At 49.1% G+C, this 25050-nt stretch overlaps 2 long non-coding RNA genes, 4 other non-coding genes and 1 pseudogene across 10 annotated transcripts in view; 5 read left to right on the forward strand and 2 right to left on the reverse strand.

The window, feature by feature from the left end:
- Positions 1-15099, forward strand: part of LOC109549993 (uncharacterized) — a 28518-nt gene extending 13419 nt beyond the window's left edge. Inside the window, exons 1-3 of one of the 3 annotated variants that reach the window (XR_004525103.2) lie at positions 8-4645; positions 12156-12315; positions 12474-15099. This is a non-coding gene — a long non-coding RNA (uncharacterized lncRNA). Of the gene's footprint in view, positions 1-7; positions 4646-5979; positions 6203-12155 lie in introns of those variants that run through there. The other 2 variants (XR_012330038.1, XR_012330037.1) reach the window with 2 other exon arrangements.
- TRNAL-UAG (transfer RNA leucine (anticodon UAG)) lies at positions 3924-4005 on the forward strand. The gene has a single exon. It is a non-coding gene; the product is annotated as a tRNA-Leu (tRNA).
- Positions 8895-11847, reverse strand: LOC101325311 (apoptosis-enhancing nuclease-like; annotated as a pseudogene).
- A 1091-nt stretch (positions 15100-16190) lies between the features above and the next one.
- LOC117311074 (uncharacterized) lies at positions 16191-24832 on the reverse strand. 3 transcript variants are annotated; one of them, XR_004525107.2, is made up of 3 exons: positions 24247-24832; positions 23584-24101; positions 16191-23487 (listed from the first exon to the last, which is right to left on the reverse strand). It is a non-coding gene; the product is annotated as an uncharacterized lncRNA (long non-coding RNA). The 3 variants fall into 3 exon arrangements; XR_004525105.2 differs by having other exon boundaries at positions 16191-21966; positions 22063-24101; positions 24247-24786; XR_004525106.2 differs by having other exon boundaries at positions 16191-21588; positions 21779-24101; positions 24247-24785.
- Positions 19653-19742, forward strand: TRNAY-GUA (transfer RNA tyrosine (anticodon GUA)). The gene is given in 2 exon segments: positions 19653-19689; positions 19707-19742. It is a non-coding gene; the product is annotated as a tRNA-Tyr (tRNA).
- Positions 22469-22559, forward strand: TRNAY-GUA (transfer RNA tyrosine (anticodon GUA)). Its single transcript is given in 2 exon segments — positions 22469-22505; positions 22524-22559. It is a non-coding gene; the product is annotated as a tRNA-Tyr (tRNA).
- On the forward strand, positions 24336-24425 carry TRNAY-GUA (transfer RNA tyrosine (anticodon GUA)). The gene is given in 2 exon segments: positions 24336-24372; positions 24390-24425. It is a non-coding gene; the product is annotated as a tRNA-Tyr (tRNA).
- Positions 24833-25050: the final 218 nt, after the last annotated feature.

Consider the following 25050-nt stretch of genomic DNA (forward strand, 5'->3'; position numbering starts at 1 on the left):
GTATTAAACAAGTAGACAAAATATTCAGTGAGGACTTCGAAGGTTTTATGAACACAGTAACCAATATCTGGTACTGGGAGGTAACTGGATAGATTCCTAACAAAAAGGAACTTTGAATAACGTTTACTATGCATATGCCAACTACAAACTGGCATTTGCCATCTGCCTCTGCAAGGATTAAGTCACTAGCCACTGCAGTCCCTGACCTTCAACACACCCTGAAAGGGGTTCAGGGTGGAGATCAGGAATGAGGCAATGTGTGCTCTGGGAAAAACTGGCAAAACAGACCTTTCAGATAGTTAGATATTTTCAGGAGAAGATTTTATGAGCCCAAATTCTTGCATCTTCTTACATCTAGAAAAGCACTAAAATCGTTAACAGAGACATCTGCTCCTTGCCAAAATGTGTGCTTGACTGCATGTACCCCCTTCACTAAAATCACATACAATACTGAGTTCCTTCCTACCTCTTCAGAGCTGTTCCTCAGAGCTGTCTGAGATGCTGTCTCCCAGGCTATAGTCCTCATTTTGCCCCCAATAAAACTCACTCACAACTCTCACATTATACATGTTTTTTCAGTCGACACATACTTCAATCACTCAGTTGATAGAATGAAGGACTGTAGGATGCATATCCTGGTAGACATCCTTAGGTCTCTAAGGTTCAAAGGAGAATGCAAGTATTTTGCACACTACTGACAAGGATGTGAACTCTACCTTGTCTAAGTCCGTAAAATGGACATGATAAAAAATACACTTGGACATAGAAGATCAAGGGTAGATGAGATTCCATTTTCTTAGGCCGAGATCTTGCAGGTGCATTGTTCATGGACCTCAGACTTCCTAGGCTTCAAGTCTCTAAAGTTCTTTCACAGATGAGAAAGACCTGTGGTATCAAGTTTCCAGGGTGACCTCAGTTGATTAATTTGGATATGTGCAAAGTTTTCCATGTGGCCTAGGAGAGGGTAAGGGTGCAAACATTTCTCCTAGTTTCTCCTGCACGCTCATCTGTCTTTATGCCATGCCCAGTAAGACAAATACACGTGGCCAGAGACTTCAGAAGATAGCATCATTTGATTCCACTTTTGCGTAGTTCATCTGAGACCTTTAGCATTTCTAGTCCTGGGCATCCTTGGGTCCACATTCTATTCATGCCTTCTTTTTTTTGCAGTACACGGGCCTCTCACTGTTGTGGCCTCTCCCGTTGCGGAGCACAGGCTCCGGACGCACAGGCTCAGCGGCCATGGCTCACGGGCCCAGCCGCTCCGCGGCACGTGGGATCTTTCCAGACAGGGGAACGAACCCGTGTCCCCTGCATCGGCAGGCGTACTCTCAACCACTGCGCCACCAGGGAAGCCCTATGCATGTCTTAAGGGTCATAAAGTGACCGGTACTGTTCACCAGTATTGGAAGGACCTTATCCTTGTCCTTAACAGTAGTCTTTACTATTTTGCCAGGCTTTTCCCTCTCATTTATATCCAAGGCCTCTCATTTTTCCCCCACTGCCACCATATTGAGCATACATCTCTTCCCTGCACACTGCTTTCAAGAAGTCTGCACATCTTTGACTCCTTCAGCTTGCCTTCCTCATTTCTGTTACAATTCCAAAATAAAAAACTGATCTCTGCTGCAGTGGTTTTCGAAGCATGGTCCCTGGATCAGTAGCAACAGCAGCACCTCACAACCTGTTAGAAATATAAATTCTTAGGCCCTTGGTCTTCTAAATCAGAAATTCCAAGAGTTGAGTCTAGCAATCTGTCTTTTTAATAAGCCCTCCAGGTGATTGTGATGCATGCTAACATTTGAGGGCCACTGCTCTACCACTGGTGAGATGCCCCTCTCCAGTGATCTCTTTCCACACCAGCAGGGAGCTCCAGCCCCAATATGTCTACCTCTGTTACCCTTGAAACTACGTTGAGGTTCTTTTACAGAGATCCCACAGAGAATCTGAGTTAGCAGTCTTCCTGCAATCCCTGTTCCCTTCACTTTTATGTTGAAATTTATGGGATTTCAGGAAGAGATCTCTATCTCTATGCCCAAATTTCCCCCTTTTTATAAAGACACCAGTCGTATTGGATTAGAGCCCACACTAATGACCTCATTTTAATTTGATTACTTCTGTAAATACCTTATTTCCAAATAAGGTCACATATTGGGGCACTGGGAATTAGGACTTCTATATATCCTTCTGGAGGGACACAATTCCACCCAAAACAAAGACCATAGAATTTTACTGGAGGCTCTGGGAAAATCCCCTTTATGTGTCCTGGGAACCTTCAACACCACCAAGGGAAGGGATTAATTTTCCCTTCTCTTGGGGGAATTAAGAAACAATGACAATTGTCTATTCTTAAGGAAGTAAGCCAGGTCTGGGTGCTTCTTCTCTGACATAGACTGCATATTTGCAAGAGAGAGGGAAGCACAGAGCATATACAACCTCCTCGTTTAAGGCTCTTGGTGGAATTTGCCCCCCAAATAGCTTTAATTTTATCAAATGAAGGATGTGATCGGATATCACCAGGGAACCACAATTTCTACCCTTAGAAGGCAGAAAATTGGCCCAAGCATCCCCCAATCCCATTGCCCAGCCTTTTGCTCAGTCACCTGTTAGAATTCCAAAATACAAAACCGATCTCTGCTGCAATGGTTTTTATTGCCCGCCCCCCCACCCCCAAGTCTAGGCAGTAGTTGTGAAATAATTCTCAGCTACTGCCACAAAGTAGCAAAAGAGACATAGCATCGTGGTCTTCTGTAACTTCCACTTCGTTGTAATTAAAAGCAGCAAGAATTCCTTTTCACATAGGGAACATGGAAACTCAAGTTTGGTGGATCCTAGACAGATGCTCAAACATTTGGAGAACTGATGTGTGGCTCCTCTTCTCCGTGTCAAGAGGCGTGACAGTGTAATTCTCTCGCCTATTCTGGCCCCGTTCCCAGGCTCCCCTCCGGAGGCCGGCAGCCTTGGGCTTCTAGGTAGGATGAGGAGCGGGAGCGTGAGAGTTGTCAGGAATCCTGGGCACCTTGCGTACCAGTCTGGGCTCAGAATCCGGCCTCAGTCTCTATGGAAGGACGTCTCAGTCCGTCTCCTTCCGCAGTCGCCAGTAGTAATAGCCTCCACAGGGCTACAACTGCGCAGGGGAAACAGGACCTCTCTGGGAGACGCAGAAATGGGAGACACAGAGATACAAAAGGGACTAGAGGCTCCCGGGAAGCAGGAACCGATCCGACCTAAAAAACAGCCTCCCTTCCCGCAGGCTGAACTGGGGAGGAAGACTGCAGACTCTGCTTGGGCTGGCACTAGGGAGCGGGCATTGATCGGCGTCGGCTATTTGCGCTTTCGGCCAAGAGAAGGAAAAGGGAACTAGGAAACAAGCTTTTTTTTTTTCCCCAGTCGTTTAACGCACGCACTGTGCATGACTTCTGGAGACTTCTCTCCCGGCTTCAGAACCAAAAAGTATCAAAGTCAAAATTTAGCAAAGAATTGAAGTCGCGGCGCGTGGGGTGGTGACAGGGAAAGACAGTTTGCTCTTTGTTATTCCACCACCGCGATCCCCAAGTGATCTGGAGTCTAAATCAAGGAGTTCATTCGTCCTTTCAACAGTTTTTGAGCGCTTACTGGACGCCAGGCGGAAGCTGACGTGACCCGCCTTCGCAAAGATGTTACATTCTAGATCCCAAGTGCTGTGCTTTGGGAGGGGATACTTGGTTTTGAAGGTCTTTCTCTTTTAGCTCCTGGAGTGAGAAGAGCTGTTTGGGTTGGGTGAATGCAGGTTCGAGTCCTAGTAGAGCTGAGAAGAACTTTCTTAGTGTCCCTTGGTGATACCTAGAATCATGGTTTCGGGTCAGGGAGTTGAGAACAACGCGGGAAAAAAAAGGGCAGAAATGTATAACTAGTAAGTGTACAGAATTATACGGTATACGCTTGGTAGCGTGGCCGAGCGGTCTAAGGCGCTGGATTTAGGCTCCAGTCTCTCTGGAGGCGTGGGTTCGAATCCCACCGCTGCCAAGGTTTTCTTTCTTAATCACAAGCGATCACTGCCCGTGTCCTCACTACAGGAGCGGATAAGGACTTGCCAAAGGTGTTGCATTTAAGCTGGGGCGTTCAAGTTAAGGAGAGGTGGAGAGCCTTGAAACCAGCGGGGTGGAGTGGGGTTAGGCTCCCGGAAGCAGGAACCGATCCAATCTAAACGACAGCCGCCCTCCCTGCAGGCTGAATTGGAGAGTAAGACTCTGCAGACTCCGGGGTGGGGCACGGAGGGGAGCGGGGAGCGAAGTAAGACTTTGTCTCATCATTTTCTCTTAAGTGTTAACACGGCAAAATTCGGGCAGATGCAAAGTGTCCCTGTGCAGTTTCTGCTGCTGACTGCCTCTGGAACCCCTACAGTTTCCTACGGGATGTTCTCTATTTTTCCACTGGTCTCCCCGCTACAACAGCACCCCCCACTCACCCACCCACCCTTTCTCTTTCCGTCTCTCCCTCCAGGTAAAGGTGGTAAAGTCAAGCCAGTAAAGGACGATGGGTTAAGCAGAAAGCGAATCATCGAGGGAGGCAACTGCTCACCAGCTCAGGGAAGTGATTCAATTCCCAGGCTTGAGCCAGCCAAGGAAGAGTACCCTGACCGCCCCCCACACCCCCAGCCCGCAAGGTATCCTAGGATGGGTTCAAAGTCAGAATTTGAGCTCTTTAGAGAAAATTCTCACTTTCTGACCTTTGGACAATGACTTTCCTGCCCCATGTGCACTGCCTTTGGTACCCAAAGGGTGCACTGGGCACGGTTTGGCAATCATTGCCCCCAGGTCTGAATCCAGGCATTGTCCCTTCCTCAAGCCTTTGAGAAGGAGTCATCGGTTCATTTCAGTAGGTGGTGATAGTCCTGACTGGCCCACGCCCTAAAGGAGGCAAGAGATAAATTTGTCCTTGTGACTTATTAGTCAGCCTCTACCATAGTGACATTTTGGATAATTCTTTGTAGTGGGGGCCTGTCATATGTATTATAGAATGTCTAGCAGCATCCCTGGCCTTTACCCACTAGACACCAGTAGTACTGTCCCAGTTTTGACAAACGAAAATGTCTCCAGACATTGTCAAATGTCCCCTACGAGGCAAAATCCTCCCTAAAGACCTGAGGGTGCAACTACAGTATTATCTCCCAGTGTTTGGTTTGTCTTCTCAATCTCTTCACAGTGTCTTTTGAAGGGCAGGGGTTCTTAATTTTAGGAAGTACAATTAATCACTGTACTTAATTTTTCTTTGATGGGTCATGCTTTAATGTTGCATCTAAGAAATCTTCCCCCAACACACGTTGACAAAGATTTTATTCTAAATATTGTATAGTTTTGATTTTTCATCCATTTTGAGTTAAGTTTTCATTCAGTGTGAAGTAGGGATCAAAATTGTGGGTTCTTTTAAAGCATCATTTGTTGAAAAGACTACTTTTCTCTACTGACTTGCCTTTGAAATTTTGTCAAAAATTAGTTGATAATACATGTGTGGTTCTACCTCTGCACTCCTGTTCCATAGATCTATTTTTGTATCTTAATGCCAATACTACAGTCTTGATTGTAGCAGATTTCTAAGTCTTGAGGCCAGGCGCAGTGAGTCCTCCAACTTTGTTCTTCTTTTGTTGTCTGGAGCATGCTATGTCTTTGGATTTTCATATGAATTTTGGAATCAGCTGGTCATTTTCTGGGAAAAAAACCTGTTGTTATTTTGATTTGGATTACATTGAAACCATAAATCAATTTAGGGATAATTGATATCTTAACAGTATTGTCTTCTCATTCACAAACACAAAATGTTTCTCCTTGTATTTAGGTTTTCTTTCATTTCTCTCAGCATTTTTTTTTCAGTGTACAAGTGTACACGTTTTAATGCTAAGTATTTCATATTTAATGATACTATAGTAAATTGGATTGCTTTTTTTTTTTTTTTTTTTTGTGGTACGTGGGCCTCTTACTGCTGTGGCCTCTCCCGTTGCAGACCACAGGCTCCGGACGCGCAGGCTCAGCGCCCATGGCTCACAGGCCCAGCCGCTCCATGGCATGTGGGACCTTCCCGGACCGGGGCACGAACCCGTGTCCCCTGCATCGGCAGGCGGACTCTCAACCACTGCGCCACCAGGGAAGCCCCTGGATTGCTTTTTAAAAGAATCCAAAATCGATTTCTTTTTAAAAAAAATAAATTTATTTATTTTATTTACTTATTTTTGGCTGTGTTGGGTCTTTGTTGCTGCGTGTGGGCTTTCTCTAGTTGTGGCGAGTAGGGGCTACTCTTCTTTGCAGTGTGCGGACTTCTCATTGTGGTGGCTTCTCTTGTTGTGGAGCATGGGCTCTAGACACACGGATTTCAGTAGTTGTGGCACGCAGGCTCAGTAGTAGTGGCTTGCGGGCTCTAGACCGCAGGCTCAGTAGTTGTGGCACACGGGCTTAGTTTTCCACAGCATGTGGGATCTTCATGGATCAGGATTTGGACCCATGTCCCCTGCATTGGCAGGTGGATTACGTAACCATTGCGCCACCAGGGAAGCCCCAAAATTGATTTCTGATTGTTCATTGCTAGATACTATATATATATGTGTGTGTGTATATATATATATATACACACACACATATATATGGTATACACTCTCTATATATGTATATATAGTATAAACAGTAATATATACAATTAATTTCAATATTAATCTTGTATTCTACAGCTTTTCTAGATTCAATTAGTAGTTATAGCTTTCTGTAGATCCCATAGGATTTTTACATAGGCTTTCATGTCTTTTTTTCACTTTTCCAATTGAATTTTATTCCAGAACATTTTAAACCCAGTACATTTCCCCACTGCTAACAGCTCCATCCTCCATCAACCCGTAGACGAAAGAACTGAAGCTACTGCTCAGCTGTGAGTGTGCTGTCAGCTACAGATTTTCAAGGAATATAGAACAAAGTCCTGGAGCCAGGCCAGCAGCGGTCAGTGACTCAGCCAGCTCCCAGAACTGTGGTCCTGAGTTCGCAGGTGTGCGCCTTCAGTAGTGTCTCTCCCTTCCTGGCCCTGCCGCTTTGCTCAGACTGACTGGAAATCCATGCAGCACAGGAACAGTGAGAGCCCGGAACCCCGCACGTTGTCCTCAGAGGTCCGTGCCCCACATGCTAGAAGAGTTCTGTCTAGGCCAAAGCCACACAACCCGAGGGCAAGTTCAGGTGTTATCCAGAAGAGTCCAACACTAATCCTTAAAGAAAAAACAGCTGCTCTCACTGACCTTGCTACCGAAAACTCGGCCTCTGTACACCGGTGCCGAATCAAATCTTGGAGACAGAGTATTGGGTGAAGTAGAGAAGGATAGCTTTATCACTTTGCCAGGCAAAGGGGGACACAGTGGGCTCCTGTCCTTGAAAACTATGTGTCCTAACCCGGGAGGATTGGAGGAGAAGTTTTACAGCAACTGTTCAAGGGTGGGGTCTCTGACAAGGTCAGGGGTGAGCAGGGCCTGCGCTCCCTTCATCTTGTCTCAGGTGGTCGGTCCCCTAATCTGGATGAGCTCCTCTGGTCCTTTAATCTGGCTTCAGGTGGTTTCCTGGCAACAGTTAATTAGCAACTGTTTGAATCTGCCCTTTGGAACTCAGGGAAGGTCCTGGAGGCTGGAGTCTTGCCTACAAGAAACAGGGGACGAAAAAGGCCTCCGTGCCCGGGAGCCCCACAGGGCCTCACTCGGTTTCATCCTCGGCTCACTATGTACCAGGCACTGTGCCAAGCACTTAGTACTTCATCTTCGAAACAGCCTCGTGAGGTCGTTGTGTCATTATCCCCACTTTACAGATGAGGGAAGAGACTCAAGAATGAAGTCACATACTTGCCTAAGTCTCAGAGCTCTTAAGATGGGGCTCAGGTTCTGTGTGACCTGAGCTCTTCGTTACCTCATACCCCAAAACTGCCCCTTAGGAAAGAGGGGTAGGGGATGAATTCTGACAGAGAACACTTTTAGAAATTTGGAGAAAACCCAGCCACTGCAGTGATTGGGGGCACCCACCTGAGTGCAGGCAAAACTGCACAGCTGTTAATGCCTGGCCCAGCCCCAGTAGAAGGGCACTCTGCTCCCCTACAGACCTGTGGCCTTGCTTTCAATAAGCAAAGGTCATCGTGGGCAATTCTGCACAGGGGTCCCAGAATTCAAATTGCTGTCTTGTTTCTCAGGCGTTTGCTTAAGAGAGCCTAGTGCTGGGTGCGCAGGAGGAATGCCTGATTCAGGTCAAAATAAATATGCCAGTCTCCACCCAAAGCTTATCTGCTCTCACTCCTCCCAGAATAGGGCCTGGTGACTTCTGGTGGCATCATGGGAGGATCCAGCTTCCCATGAGCCTGTAGGCTCTGCTATTCCATTGTAGCCTAGCAGTTCCTACAATGGCTACAGCCAGAGTTCCAGTTCTGAGAGAAAGGGATAAAATGACCCTTGAGTGGCCTTAACTCTATAGCTTCAGAGCATATTTATTCTCTGGAAAATGACTCTGAAGGAAGAGGCAGACGGCGACAACAGGATGAGAACTTTACCCCAGGTCACTGAGTGGAGATAAGAAGACTCTTAGATATTGCCACCCCTACCCACCTCCCCAGGGAGGGAGACATTTAGAGTGACAGCCTGGGACCATCTGTTGGTACATTCCCTACTCCTGCTGGCTCTAGCAGCTAGCCCACGGGACATTTTCATCATATCTGTAAAGTGCCGTTAGCAAAGCCACAGGATTTGGGGAGAAAGGGCTGTCAACAGCCCTGGAGCGCAGAGGGCTGTGCTGTGGGCAGAGGGAGCTGAGTACAGATAGATGGCCCCAACTCTTTAGACCCTGGGGGCAGCTGGCAGCATCCTGCCCCAGCCACTCTCCTGGTCTCCTCTCCCCAAGGGAGCCTCTCCTTCCTCACTCCCTTCTGCCTTGCGCCTCCTCCGTTCCTCTGCTGGTGCCCTGGGCCAGGTCCTCAGGCCAGTACTGGTCCTCCATACACTGTTCCATGTCCGTGCTGCTCTCAGGCTCTTTGTCCTCAGGGTGGGTCCGGAAGCTGCTGGCCTCCTGCTGTTCCCACTGCACCTCCACCAGCTGGTAGAGCTGTTAGCCCAAGTTCCTGTGCCCAACGATGAACAGTGAGACCAAACAAACCAAAACGTCACAGTTTGGAGCAGAGAAAGGTTTTTTTATCTTAATTAAAAAAAAAATTTTTTTTTTACATCTTTATTGGAGTATAATTGCTTTACAATGGTGTGTTAGTTTCTGCTTTATAACAAAGTGAATCAGTTACACATATACATATGTTCCCATATCTCTTCCCTCTTGCATCTCCCTCCCTCCCTCCCTATCCCACCCCTCTAGGTGGTCACAAAGCACCGAGCTGATCTCCCTGTGCTATGCGGTTGCTTCCCATTAGCTATCTATTTTACGTTTGGTAGTGTATATATGTCCATGCCACTCTCTCACTTTGTCACAGCTTACCCTTCCCCCTCCGCATATCCTCAAGTCCATTCTCTAGTACGTCTTACTCCTAGGTTCTTCATGACATCTTTTCTTTTCTTAAATTCCATATATATGTGTTACCATAACGTATTTGTCTTTCTCTTTCTGACTTACTTCACTCTGTATGATAGACTCTAGGTCCATCCACCTCATTACAAATAGCTCAATTTTGTTTCTTTTTATGGCTGAGTAACATTCCATTGTATATATGTGCCACATCTTCTTTATCCATTCATCCAATGATGGACACTTAGGTTGTTTCCATCTCCTGGCTATTGTAAATAGAGCTGCAATGAACATTTTAGTATATGACTCTTTTTGAATTATGGTTTTCTCAGGGTATATGCCCAGTAGTGGGATTGCTGGATCATATGGTAGTTCTATTTGTAGTTTTTTAAGGAACCTCCATACTGTTCTCCATAGTGGCTGAACCAATTCACATTCCCACCAGCAGTGCAAGAGTGTTCCCTTTTCTCCACACCCTCTCCAGCATTTATTGTTTCTAGATTTTTTGATGATGGCCATTCTGACTGGTGTGAGATGATATCTCATTGTAGTTTTGATTTGCATTTCTCTAATGATTAGTGACGTTGAGCATCCTTTCATGTGTTTGTTGGCAGTCAGTATATCTTCTTTGGAGAAATGTCTATTTAGGTCTTCTGCCCATTTTTGGATTGGGTTGTTTGTTTTTTTGTTATTGAGCTGCATGAGCTGGTTGTAAATTTTGGAGATTAATCCTTTGTCAGTTGCTTCATTTGCAAATATTTTCTCCCATTCTGAGGGTTGTCTTTTGGTCTTGTTTATGGTTTCCTTTGCTGTGCAAAATCTTTGCAGTTTCATTAGGTCCCATTTGTTTATTTTTGTTTTTATTTCCATTTCCCTAGGAGGTGGGTCAAAAAGGATCTTGCTGTGATTTATGTCATAGAGTGTTCTGCCTATGTTTTCCTCTAAGGGTTTGATAGTTTCTGGCCTTACATTTAGGTCTTTAATCCATTTTGAGCTTATTTTTGTGTATGGTGTTAGGGAGTGATCTAATCTCATACTTTTACATGTACCTGTCCAGTTTTCCCAGCACCACTTATTGAAGAGGCTGTCCTTTCTCCACTGTATATTCCTGCCTCCTTTATCAAAGATAAGGTGACCATATGTGCGTGGGTTTATTGCAGGGCCACGCAAGGAGACAGGTGGTTCAGGCCCCCAAACCCTGAGCTCCCCGAAGGGTTTCGGCAAAGCATTTTTAAAGGCCAGGTGAGGGAGGGGGGGTCCGCAGGGTATGTGATCAGCTCATGCACAGTTCTCTGATTGGCTGATGGTGAGGTAACAGGGTGGTGTCACAGGGGTTAACACTATCAGTCCTTAGGCTCCAGGAGGCCTGGGGCTGTGTGCTCATGGTCATCAAGTAGTTAACATCTTCCATTTGGTGGGGGGTTTTCACTTCTGTAAACCAACTCTGGAAATGTGCATCAAATACTGTTATCTAGGTACTTCAGAGAGGAGCTAAAGCAGAGGATGAGGGGAAGGGCCTGTCCCGGGAAGGCCCCATAGGGTCCTGCTCAGTCACAGAGCTCCATGGCTGTCCTGGCATCTTCCACTGAGGAGTGCCCCTGCTGGCCCACCTGGATTTTCTTGTGCAGTAGTTGCAGGGTCAGGTCCTTAAGAGAGACCTGGGTCTGGGTGTTGAGGCTGGACTAGCTGAGGAGGTTGGAGACATAAGTGGTATCCGGAGTTTGGCCCCGAGGGTAGACGTACTTGAGGAAAGACCTGGAAGCCATTGTGCAGCACGTGCCTCCCAGCACCTTGCCCTTCAGGAGCTTCAGGATCTCTTTCTGGGCCACCTGGAAAGAGATAGCCTTGCACACGTGCTGCCCAGTGATGGCGCTCCAGAGACTGCAGTAGTCCATGATGGGCATCTCAGTCCAGACGTACTTGCTGAAGAGGACCTCGCCGTGCTAACTCTCCACAGAGCAGCGGGCCAGCTCACTCACCCACGTTCGGGGTTCTGTGCCCACCATCTCACAGTCGATAGCCACATACTTGCTGGGCAAGGGCCCAGCAGATTCCCTGGGTGTGGGCTTTCTGTTGCATGGGGCACCTCCAGATTCAGCCCTTGGACACACTCCCTCATACTGCTGGTGGCTTCCTTGCCTGGTGGTGCCTCCAACAGCGTGGGTGGTGGGGAGGACCCCGGCTCTGGGGATGTGCTCAGCAGCCCCTGCTCCTTCAGCAAGGCCTTCTGGGCCATGAACCGCTGGTGCTGTCTGCTCTTCCTCTTGTGTTTCCGCCAAAGCACAATCTTGCCATTCGGGCTGGCCAGGGAAGGGCACAGACACTGGGCAGACTCAGGAGATTCCCGGCATACCATCCCAATCAGCTCACCATTGAGGGAAAGGGAGGCCTGGGAGGTAATCTACCATCGGGGCAGCACCCTGAAACTCCGCGAATCCCCTCACGCTCCTACGTGCTGTCCAGGCAGCCAGGCAGCTCCCACATGCCCCAGGCTTTCATGTTTTCTTGGAAAAGAATTTCAGCTTTACTTCTTTGTTTAAATACAGATGCTGGATGCCTTCTATTTCAATTTTTTTTTAATTTATTTATTGGGCAAAAATCTCTAGTACAATGTTGAATACAAGTGATGAAAACAGATGTCCTTGTTTGCTTCTTATCTTACAGGGGAAACATTCAGTCTTTTATCATTAAGTTGATGTTGGTTGGAAGTTTTTCATAGATGTCCTTTATCATATTGAAGAAGTTCCCTTCTTTTCCTTATTTGCTGAGGGTTTGTGTGAAGAATGAATGTATACTTTGTCAAATGCTTTGTCTGCGTCTTTTGGTAAGATCCTATGATTTTTCTTTTTTTAATCTGTTACTATGATGACTTACATTAACTGACTTTGAATATTAAACCAACTTTGCTTTTCAGGGATAAAGCTCACTTTACTTTTTTTTTTTTTTTTTTTTTTTTTTTGCCTCTCCCATTGCGGAGCACAGGCTCCGGATGCGCAGGGTCAGCGGCCATGGCTCACAGGCCTAGCTGCTCCGCGACATGTGGGATCTTCCCGGACCGGGGCACGAACCTCTGTGCCCTGCATCGGCAGGCGGACTCTCAACCACTGCGCCACTAGGGAAGCCCCCACTTTACTTTAATCTTGATGTATTATTATTTTATATACCATTGATTCAACTTGCTAAAGTATTGCTAAGTTCCTTTGCTTCTATGTTCTTGAGACATATTGGTCTGTAGTTTTCTTTTTTATGTAGTGTCTTTGGTTTTGATGCCAAAAACATGCTGGCCTCATAGAAAGAGTTGGGAATTATTACCTCCCCTTTAATTTTTCTGGAAGAAGTTGTGTATAAATGGCATTATTTCTCCCTGAAATGTTTGTTAAAATTCACCAGTGAAGTTTTCTTGGTCTGATAAATACATCGGAGAGTATAAAAAGGGCAACAGCTAGGGCCCCATGGGGACTTCACATCTTAGCTCCTGCCTGGTGCACCAACCTTTGAGTTACAGCGTCTCCTTATTGTATTCTTCTAAGAGAGACACATTTTGTTGATCGACAGCCAACAAAACTGGCAGAAGGAAGAAGTAGGAGATACTTGTCCCTAGGTTCAGGTAGTTGCAACTCGCTCTCCGGGGGCTATCACACCAGAAGACAAGTCCCCGGACGAAGCAGGAACACAGTCTGTGTGAATGCCGCCTGCGCAGCTAAGTCTGGACAAAGCCCCCGATACACCGCGCCGCCACCCCCTCACACGTGATTTGTCCTGTACAACAGGGGTCCCCAGCCCCCAGCTGTAGACGGGTCCGCGGCCTGTTAGGACCCGGGCCGCACAGCAGGAGGTGAACCGCGGGCGAGGAAAGCTTCATCTGTGCATCCCCATTATTGCCTGAAGCGTCCCCCAAACTCCCGCCGTGGAAAAATTGTCTTTCCCGAAGCCGGGCCCTGGTGCCAGAAAGGTTGGGGACCGCTGAGGCACAGTACCCACTTCAACCTCTATGTCTCTCCTAACCTAGAAAATCTCCAGTGTTGGTGCAGATGGCTCTGAGACTGGTGCCAACCCCTCCTCCAAGGTTCCCCGCCCCCGAACATTCTCCCCAGTTCCTGGGCAGCAGCTTTGGGAAGAGCGCAATGGCTCCGGGAGCAACATCTCTGTCTCATCTCTTCTATACGCCGTGTCAAAGGTCAAAGAGAAGCCAGTACTTTTAGACTATGTTGATTAGGACAGCCTCTGACGATTAAATGAACGATTTAGGATCCGAGCAACCATGAACCGGAAAACCTATTCTCAGGTGTCATTTTGGGGATATATTTGCTCCTGGTACTAAGGCTTTAAGTCCAGAGCTCACTTCAAGTGTGTGAGTGGGAATAAGGGAGTTAGAAGCCCTAGATCATCCTGAGACGTGTCAAAGAACGGGACCGAAAGACAGGAATTTAGAGGGACTGGGGAAGAGCCCTTCTTATATGTGGTTCCTCGTTGTAATCTATAACAACCTTACCTTGTTTTTATTGAGAGTCTAGTAACTGGTAAGATGTAGAGGACACTATCTTTTCCATAATCTGACAACAGTAGCCAGGGGGCATTTGGCGGCTGCCATCCAAGCCTTGAACCCAGCAATGACATTTCTTGGCTGTGTCCCAGGAGGTGTCCAGAGAAAGAGCTGCGGGCCAAGCAGGTTTTGACTTGACGGGCAGGACAAGTGAGATTTCCTTAAAAGGAATAGAACAGGCTTGTTGGAATATCCTCCTGCACTGCACGTTTTTGTTTTTAAATGTTGGCTGCACTTGGGAAACTTTACAAAACACTGATGCTTGGATACCACCCACAGAGATCCTGATGTAATTGGTCTAGGGTGTGGCCTCCACATCGGAATGTTTTTAAGTTCCTGTACAGCCAGGGTTGAGGACTACTGCTTTAGGAATTTAATTATTTTGGATGTGATGTGCCAGGTTAAAAACTGAAGGACCCTGAATGATCTTCTGAAAAATGGCGTCAGCCATTAAACGAAGGTGATATGTGCATGTGGACAGAATATTCTGTGATAGTAAAAACTGCCTGGTGGGAGGGGACAGCTGTCAGGATCGGAAGCCCCAGTCAGGCCTCTGTGGAGCTGCAGGACTTCTATCACCAAAACGTTTTTCTATAAAAGGGTTTCATCTTCAAGGAATTCATGGAAAAGACTCTGACAAGTTCAGGTTTCTGGTAACTGACTATACTGCTGAACTGAATGAATAAGCATTTTCAGAACTCTAATGGAAAACTGATGAATTCATAAAAGTGCTAACAAAAGATCAAGATAAAAAACAATCAGTTACATGGGACTGAGTGAGCTGATGAGGATGATTATAATTTTTGTGACTTTCCGTTTGAATAAAAAAAAAAAATCCCACAAGGACTCAGAGGCAAAAAGTATACAAATCAGTTTTCACTGCAAAGTAAAGGAGCTGTTCCAGTGGAGGATTACTGGACTGAATGTCAATATTATGACGTAGTATGAGTGTGTTTCGTGTTTGGTAATTGCAATCATTGTTGCTTTTGTTGTGGTCATCCATTTACAATGCTTGGTGTCAGTTTATTTATCTCTTGTAAAAATAAAATACAGTGTGTGTGTGGGGGGGTGGGTGGGTGTGTGTGTTGTGAAAATACAAAACAAAACAAAACGTTTTTCTCGGAGAAATGAGCACGTTGTGTCCTTGGGCTAGGAGGGAGACCTAGAGACGGAGATCCTTCGGGAGCCCTGGGCAGAGCTCTCCGCGGTGCGTTGACGGTTCCACCAGGGGAGCAGGGTTTGTCAACAGGGAACTTGAGCGCTGCTTTCTGCTCACGACGACATTTCCCACCACCCCACCCCCGGCACAAGTTCCGGAGCAACAAGAGGGTGGATCTGTAACGCAGAGATGTCAACATGGCGACCTGGGCGACGCTTAAGGTCCTAAAACCGTCAAATTCCAAAGACGTGAGCAACTGCTATGAGAGCAGAAGACATCTCCAGGTGTCTTGGGAATAGAGTATAAAACCATGTGAGAGGCTGCTCCTTCTCTGAAGAAATAATTCAGCAGAGCCACATGTGTGCATTCTTTGATGCCTCAGCTGGTAAAATGGGGGAGGGGGGCGGCGCTGTAGAGCTCCGTTGGCATCTTTAGGTTGTTGGTTAGGTTCCAGCTTTAAGTACGTGCTCAAGGATTTGCAAATGCTTTAAAACGCCATTTGATAAGTCATGCTCCTTCGAAGATAGGATTTTTGTGGCTTTAATTAGCGTCAGCCTTCGTTTGTTTTCCTAAGAAATTTGTGGCGAGACTGAGAAGAAGCCTAAAAGAATAAAACATAGTAACACCTACAGAAGGCCCACGGCCTAGTTGTGTGGCACAGACTCAATTCACTCATTGTTCATCCACTAAGTTCTTCCCATTTAAGCACTTGGGTGGAAGATGAAAACTTCAGAGCCGATGAGGAAAGTAAGTTTTTGTGATAAGCCTCCGCTGTTCCCTGAACCCTTCCTCCACTTGCTCTTGAGGTATCAAGTTAGGACTTCGAGAACACATTGTATAGAGCACAGCTGAAATGTAAAAGAAAGTAGGTAGTATGGGAAAGAATAGGCAATATCACATAATACCAAGTAGTGTGGCCCAGCGGTCTAAGGCACTGGAATGAGGCCTCAGTCTCTTTGGGTGGGGCGTTCAAATCCCACCACCGCTAAGCCACAGCTTTGCCAGTTGCACCACCGAGGTCTAAAATGGGAATAGTAATCTAGTCATCGGTTTGGGGCTGAGATGAGTGACTGAGTGTACCAGAGTGAGGTTCAGGTCAGACTATTTAAGGCAAGTGGGTTCCTGTTTTCTGGCCAGATAGGGCTTGAGAAAGTTTTGCCAGGTAGTAAGTTTTGATAAGTCTTAAAGGTTGAAGTTCATCCGCAGGATAGGGTTCCGTAAGAAAGAGAAGTTTTAAGTACAGGTGTAGCCCCAGAAGAGGAAGCTGTCACATGCAACAGGAGACGGATAAAAGGCTGGAGAAAACAGGGAGTGGTGTCTGTTTTTATTTATTTTATTTACATTTTTTTCCTCATAATGGAGACTCACAGAAGCTTCGTGCGCAGTCTATAAGCGAACTTCAAGAGTTACTCCTTTGGCAAGAGCACCGGTGCAGACCCTTGGGTCTGTACTGTTGCTGGAGTACATCAGTGACCTTAGAATCAGCCCCTCGGGTCCTCAGCTCCCCAGTGGTATGTTTGCTCTGGGACGTTTCTGCCTCCTCACGCCCAAGCCCTAGTTCTTTTTTTCTTTCTTTTTTTTTTTTTTTGCGGTACGCGGGCCTCTCACTGTTGTGGCCTCTCCCGCTGAGGAGCACAGGCTCCGGACGTGCAGGCTTAGCGGCCATGGCTCACGGGCCCAGCCGCTCCGTGGCATGTGGGACCTTCCCGGACCGGGGCACGAACCCATGTCCCCTGCATCGGCAGGCAGACTCTCAACCACTGCGCCACCAGGGAAGCCCCCAACCCCTATTTCTGATCTCCCGATGGAGCTCCTACCCTTCCCTCTGCATCTTTCTCTGCCAGGAAGTCAGGACAGAGGGGGTCTGAGTGAGACTGTCCCGAGATGTGACTCAGCAAAAAGGCGATGCCCCGGGGATGATGGAGATGTTTCAATTCTTGCAGACTTGAATCGAGCATCTTTGACAACTAACTTGGAAAATTAGCTCACTGCCCCTACAGTTTGCTCTCAAAGATCCCGAGAATGTTTTAACCCATAATATGAACTCCTATGAGATATTTTCACGGCTTGAACTGTAAGTACAGTGTACTTCGGATCTTTGCCCATATCTTGGGGGTCCCAGAGAGTAGATGGGTGGAATTTGATGTCCATTGCAACCCAGGTTGAATCAAAGTGTTGCCCCTTTCTTAGTGTGCCTTTGGAGAGGTCACCTTTAGTAGGAGAGAGCACCTTTAGGCAAAGGAGAGAGCACCTTCAGGAGGTGGTGAAGGAGAGAAGATGGCCCATGTCCTTCAAACGAATCACCAAGAGAAGTTTCAAGTTCCTGGCTAAATTCTTGATCTAGGGGTCTGAATATGATCGTCCCTCTTTTGCTTAGAAAAACTCACTTAACAAAACAGCAATCTTTATTTAATGTAAGCATTCAATACGTGCCCTCACCTAGCTGAACTAGAATGAAGAGAAACCCAGTGATGCTGAAATGGTCTCAATTTAAATTCATGACAATAATCTCAAGTGCATATGCATAACAATCTTACTATTTTTCTCAATCCCTTCACTTCTACTCTTTCATCCCTTCTCTTGTGTCTTCAAAATAGCAATACCTCAGCATACATTCTCACTCTCAGCTTTCTATTTCACTAAGAAAACAGAAGCATTCACAGGAGAACATCTACAAGGTACCCATGTACAGGCATCTGAGTACTTTTCTTCCTCCTGTTACTGTGGATGACCTATCCAAGATCCTAGCTAAGACCATCCCCTCTAACTGTGCACGAGATGCCGTCCTTTATTGCTTACCCAAGAGCATTCTTTCCAGTAGTTGTATACACATGAATGAATATACATGGACAAAATCAATTTATTAATTTTTCAGTTAATACTGTTTCTGTTTAGAGGCAGTTTTCTGTAAAAGAAAATTGAGCACAGTGTCAAGAATGTTCTCATATATATGTTCTCACTGCCCCTCTTCCACTATTTTCCCTTCCAATGACAAATTGTATTGGTATAATACATTTCATTACAATCGGCGAGCCAATTGTAGTACTTTATTAATAATTAAATCCAGGGATACATAAGTTTCATCCTAGCAAAATTTCTTTGATTGCCATTAAAGATTTCTTCAAAACTGGAGAGTAAAAGAAACTTGCAGCAAAAGCCCAAGAGAATCTGAGCATACATAATTAAAAACACATCCAGGATAACTATTCTTAAACCTCTGGACCTCTCCCTTTATTTTCCCACTGGCTTCTCTCAGCCTTCACTTCAGATAATATCTATTGCCCTATACACTGCTCTCATTGCACCCAGAAAGTGTTAGTTCCACCTGAAAGAGCAATGACTGCCGAAACTAGGTGAATCAGGAACAAATGCACTGCATCAGAGAGACAGAAAAAAAAAAAAAGAGACAAAAAGCAAGAGAAAGAGACAGAGAGAAACAAAGAAGGAAACAGTGAAAAAAAGTTTCAGAGAAAAATCAGACCAAAAAGTCAAAAAAGAGAGCCAGACACCCTGAGAGATAGAAAGTGAGAAACAGACACAGATGTACAAGAAGGGGAAAAGTTTGAGAGAAAAACACAGGCTTAGGGATCAGAAATACACCTGGTAGCAGGAAGGAGGTGGGGAAAACAAAGCAGGCTGAAGGAAGGGAACTGAAGGGTGCAGGGAGTGGAAGATGGATGCTGGAGAAACAGCTACTGAAAAAAATTCTGCTCTGTGGGCAGAAAAGGGGATCCAAGTTCGTAGGATGGCCGCAGAGGGCCAGGCCGATGGGTACCTATGGGCGTGGTGTCATCGTCGACCCCCACCGCCTTCCCTCCACCCCTGGCCTGCCTGGCCCAACATCCCGACATTCCTTCTCCATCACATCCCAGGAAGCCTCACTGTGCATAAAAGTAAGACTAGGTCTACATGGGCACCTCGGCCCCGGTCTTGAGTAAGTGGCGAGGTGACGGGGGTACAGAACCGGGGCCGAGGGCTGGGGTGGGATGGGTGGGGTGGGGGGAGGCGCTTAGAGGCTGTGCTCCTCCTCAAGGGATCTTCTGTGACCCTGTGGGCTGCGTTCTTCTGCTCTCCATCCTCCGCAACCAACCCACGCATCTTCTGCTCTCCATGCCCCCAACCAACCCACGCATCCGTTTGCCCGACGTCCCCTTCCCCCTCACTCTCTTGCCGGCTTTCTGGCCTGGGATGGGCGTCATCCCCCCACTCCGTGTAGAAAGGGACAGGGCGGGGTGGGGGGGGGGGTAGAGGAAATGAGTCAACAGGTGACTGTCCAGTCCCAGGCATTCTGAAAATTGCCACCCCAGGATGCCTGACAACCACGGAGCCAGCATATGCACCGCTCCTTGCCTAGGGGCCTTCCAGCCAACCAAAAGCATGTTGTACCTGGGGCCATTCAACGTGTTGGCCGCTTGTCATTTCTGCAAAAAGGAAGGACTCAGCACTTACCAGTGTGGACCCTTCGATAGCTCAGCTGGTAGAGCGGAGGACTGTAGACCTGATACATGTGGATATCCTTGGGTCGCTGGTTCGATTCCGGCTCGAAGGATGTGCCCATGATGCTTTTGCCCCATCATGAAGCCCACCACTGCCTAGTGCAGCCTTGCCTCTACCCTGCAAATTGGCCCTTCCCCTTGCACTACAAGAGCATCCTCATTCTCACAGGAGAAAGCCGACAAAGCCCTCCTGGAGCCACTTGTCCCTTTCCCAAAATCCAGAGACACATGCTTCTCAACCAAAGACACCCTTAGCAGACTGCCCCCACCAACCAGCCCCTTCAACCTCCCAAGCCCTTAACACTTTTATTCTCGCACCTCTCCGCAGGGAGAGCAGCGCTCCCTCTGCCACCACCACTTTGCTCAACGTGGACAGATCCGACAAACATGTGGCCACACAGGAGCTGCCCACCGCGAGCCCTGGAGGCCGACCAGCACACGGGCCATCACATGGGTCACGGACAACCAGGGCATTCTTCTTGAAAACGCTCCCACTCAATTTCCCTTTCCTACTCTGCCTAGTCCTACGTTAGTCCATGGCCTCTCTCTTCTGTCTAGCCCAACCGCAGTCTCTGTGTATCTCTGTCCATCCCTCTCTCCAACTGTCTCTCTCTCTCTCCCTCATTCTCGAACTCGTTCTCTCTTTCTGTGTCTCTCTTGAATGATCATAAATATATAAACTTAGGGAGACAGAAACCCTTCACCATTTGCTTTATATACTGTGGGACAGGACTGCCACCCTGAGATTTGCCAAGCCATTGCCAATTGTGCGCCTGCGCCAAGAGCCTCTGGCATTGGCAGGAGCAAAAGACACCAGGGCTCTGAGGACAGGGGAGGAGGCTTGACGTCACGATGAAAACTTCAGAGGCCCCATTCAGGTCTCCTGTCAGTCAGAGAACAAGGCCGAGGCCACAGGAAAACTTCCAGTTCCTCGAAATTTCACACCTGTTCTTGCTGCCGTAGGAAGGTTTGAGTTCCTTCTGCAAGAGCAACGATTGCTCACACTCTGTACAATTGTGCGAAAAACCCCTGTACCAATTCCCCTGCTACTTCTGATGGAGAGACAGAGAAATAGAGACTGAGATAAAGATAGAGACAGAGGGAGACCGAGGGAGAGCGACTGCAAGGGAGAGGGGGAGATGGGGAGAGGAAGGGAGTTTGTGAGCAAAAGGAAAGGCTGAGACCTGAGAAAGAGACCTGAGAGTAGGAAAAGGCCGGGGGTGGGGGGCAGATAACGGTGGCTGAAGGCAGGGAGCAGAAAGGGCCCAGGACTGGGGCTTGGTGGCCGGATGTGTGATCCTGGAGGGGCACAACAACTGTCCTCCTGACACAGGCCACTGGCCCGTGCCTTCTGACCAGCTGGCTGAATTAAGTGCTGGGCCACTGAGGCTACAGCCTTCCACACCCTCCTCCCTCCACCGCCACTGAGCCGGGTTTCAGGGATGGTGCTGGTTGGGAGAGGGTTGTCAGGGCATGTGGGTGCAGAGAGGAAAGCCAAGGAGTGGCCCTTGCCCTTTTCTCTCCTGTGGGAGGGAAACTCCCGAAGGCTGGAGATACAGTTGGAAAGCACTGTCAGAGGAACGGTGATGGGAGCGTGGCTCTCTGCAGGCCCTGGGGCCCAGCCGCTGCCCTCCCCTGACCCTTGCGGCCACGAGCTCCTTTTTTGGTTCGGGTTCTGCCTCTGCATCCAGACTGCGTTTCCCGCATATCTTCATCTCCAGGTCTCCTCTGCAGCAGCAATCTTCCCTGCTGCCCCCCTGCTGACCAAGAGGAGCTGAGCCTGGGGCTGTGGAGTTTCCAGGGTCCAGGGGGCAGTGCCACTGCTTTCCCACAGGAGCCCTTCAGGAGGAACCTACTGCTCTGTGGCCACAAAGATTCCCCAGCCTCGAATGTCACCATCTGCAGAGACCAGGGGACAGGGACCAAAGACAGATTCTAAGGCTTCCATTGGATGTGCCCATGCCCTCCACCCGCCATGGAAATTGGAGGTTCCCAGGTTTGGGGGAACTAGCTTTGGTGTTTGGGGGATATAACAGGGGTGGAGGGTGTGCCCGTGGTTGGGAGGTGGACTCTGGAGACTTGGACACACCCCGGTGAGCCCCGGCACGGCCACCTCCTCCTGTCTGGGGCCTCACAGCGGGCAGTAGGGGACCTCCGCAGACATGGCCCTCATCCTCGCAGGTGCAGACCTGCTGGTCTCCCGATCAGGGGTGGCGACACAGGCATCGGAGGGCAGGTGACTTGGGTGTGGCTTGCCGTACTTCTGTGCGACCTGAGCTGGGTGGGTGAGCGAGTGGTGTCAGGTGGCGGGCACGCACCAGATGGGATCTGAAACGTTTGTCAAAGACGCGGAGTGAGGGCGAGAGGTCCGACCTGGACAACGGTGTGCTCTGCCTGTCCAGGAAGCCCACAGAATCTTGAGCTGCTTCAGGGAGCACCTGCCTCTGCCGGAGGAATCCGGGTCTGTGGACAGAGAATGCGAGCCAAGTCCCCAGACAGGCCTGGCCCGACATCCTTTCTCCATCACTTCCCAGGTGCCCTCACTGCGCGGAAAAGTAAAACTAGGTTTAGGTGGGCACCACGGCCCCTGTCTGGAGTGAGTGGCGAGCTGAGGGAGGTACAGAACTGGGAGCGGGATTTGGGGTGGATGGAGGGCATGGGGGGAGGCACTTAGAGGCGGTGCTCCTCTTTGAGGAACGGTGAGGCTCCAGTTCCTTGGTCTCCACCATTCCTGCAAAAAAAGGACCCAGTGCTTGTCAGTGGAGGTATGGGTGTGCACCCTTCGATAGCTCAGCTGGTAGAGCGGAGGACTGTAGACTTGATGACATGTGGACATCCTTAGGTCGCTGGTTCGATTCCGGCTCGAAGGAAGTGCTTTAATCATTTTTGCCCCATCATGAGGGCCACGCCCTCTGCTTCTGCCCTGCAAATTGGCCCTTCCCCTTGCACTACAAGAGCATCCTCATTCTAACCGGACAAAGCCAACAAAGTCCTTCCAGAACCACTTACCCCTTCTTCCTGAAGTCCACAGACATATGCCCCTCAGTCCACAACATCCCCTTGCTCCTGCCTTAGCAGACTGCCCCCACCAGCCAGCCCGTCAGCCTCCCAAGCCCTTAACACTTTTATTCTCGCACCTCTCCGCAGGGAGAGCAGCGCTCCCTCTGCCACCACCACTTTGCTCAACGTGGACAGATCCGACAAACATGTGGCCATACAGGAGCTGCCCACCGCGAGCCCTGGAGCCCAACAAGCACACGGGCCATCACATGGGTCACGGACAACCAAGGCATTCTTCTTGAAAACCCTCCCACTCAATTTCCCTTTCCTACTTTGCCTAGTCCTACGATGGTCCATGGTCTCTCTCTTCTGTCTAGCCCAACAACTGCAGTCTCTGTGTATCTCCATCCATCTCTCTCTCCAACTTCGTCTCTCTCTCTCTCTCTCTCTCTCTCTCTCTCTCTCTCTCTCTCTCTCTCTCTCCCTCATCCTCGAGAGAGGGACAGAAGGTTCCCAGGTTTGGGGGAACTAGCTTTGGTGTTTGGGGGATATAACAGGGGTGGAGGGTGTGCCCGTGGTTGGGAGGTGGACTCTGGTGACTTGGACACACCCCGGTGAGCCCCGGCACGGCCACCTCCTCCTGTCTGGGGCCTCACAGCGGGCAGTAGGGGACCTCCGCAGACATGGCCCTCATCCTCGCAGGTGCAGACCTGCTGGTCTCCCGATCAGGGGTGGCGACACAGGCATCGGAGGGCAGGTGACTTGGGTGTGGCTTGCCGTACTTCTGTGCGACCTGAGCTGGGTGGGTGAGCGAGTGGTGTCAGGTGGTGGGCACGCACCAGATGGGATCTGAAACGTTTGTCAAAGACGAGGAGCGAGGGCGAGAGGTCCGACCTGGACAACGGTGTGCTCTGCCTGTCCAGGAAGCCCACAGAATCTTGAGCTGCTTCAGGGAGCACCCGCCTCTGCCAGAGGACTGCCAGAGGACTCCGGGTCTGTGGGCAGAGAACGCGAGCCACGTCCCCAGACGGGTCGCAGCGGGCCAGACGGCTGGGTACCTATGGGGACATCCTTTCTCCCTCACTTCCAGGAAGTCTCACTGCGCAGAAAAACGAGCCCAGCTCACGGTGGGCAACAGGGTCGGGTCGAGATTAAATGCGGGGATGATGACGCCCCAGCACCAGGGGGCGTGTATGTGATTGGGTGGGGCGGGGGGGGGGGGCGAGCTCAGAAACTCCTCGAGGGCCCTTCAGCGACCCTGCCTGCCTGGTGGTGCATTCTTCTCTCCTGCTTCCCTCCGCAAGCCCGCCCCCACCCGACCCACTCACCCGTTTGGGTTTCACCAACGCCCCCCCTCCCTTCACCCTCTTACTGGCTTTCTGGCCACCGAGGGCTGTCGTCCTGGTGTCTCCCTGTAGAAAGAGCCCAGGGGAGAGAAAATGAGTCAACAGGTGGCGGCCCGGGCCCAGGCGTTCTGAAAATCGCCTCCCTGGGATGCCCGGCCACCACGGATCCCCGGCGTGTGCACGGCTCCCTGCCAAGGGGCTTCCAACTAACCTAGGGCATATCGCACCCGGGGCCTTCCAGAGCCTTGGCCTCTGTCGTTTCCAGGAAAAACGAAGGACCCAGCGCTTGCCACTGTGCACCCTTCGATAGCTCAGCTGGTAGAGCGGAGGACTGTAGGCCTGACACACGTGGACATCCTTAGGTCGCTGGTTCGATTCCGGCTCGAAGGAAGTGCTCTGTTGCTTTTGCCCCGTCATGAAGGCCGCCACCACCCCCTGGCGCCCAGCCCTGCAAATTGGCCCTTGCAGCAAGTCAGCAGCTGAACTCAGCCAGGAAAACCCTTCCGGAGTCACCCTCACAGCCACCTGTGGGCTGTTGCCAAGGAACACACCTACTTCTTGAAATATATTGACCCATGCCCTTCAACGCAAGACGGTCCAGCCCCCATTGCTCCTGCTTTAGTGGGTAGCCGCAATTAGCCAGCCCCGACCCCCCACCTGCAAAGCCCTTTATACTTTTATTTACCCACAGCTCTTGCTTTTGCTCCTTCTGCCCAGGACAGCACTGTCTCTATCTGATACCACAGCTTCTCTAATCATGGACAGATCCCTGTCAAACAGGTTGCCCCAGAGGAGCTGTTTACTGCAAGCCCTGTATGTCTGCAACCATACCGGCCACTAGGCGGACCACGGATAACTCTGGCATGTATCTGTGAAACTTTTCATGTCGTTTTATGTATATGTCTGTTTTCCTCAATGTTTTTTTCTTTTTCTGTTGGTACTTTTAATTTTATCTGAGAACTATAATTTTTAGAAACCCAGCTATGTAGTAAACTACCATGGTTGCCTTCTTAGC

Source organism: Tursiops truncatus, chromosome 2 (assembly GCF_011762595.2).
Source record: "Tursiops truncatus isolate mTurTru1 chromosome 2, mTurTru1.mat.Y, whole genome shotgun sequence".
In the NCBI taxonomy this organism is placed as follows: Eukaryota; Metazoa; Chordata; class Mammalia; order Artiodactyla; family Delphinidae; genus Tursiops; species Tursiops truncatus.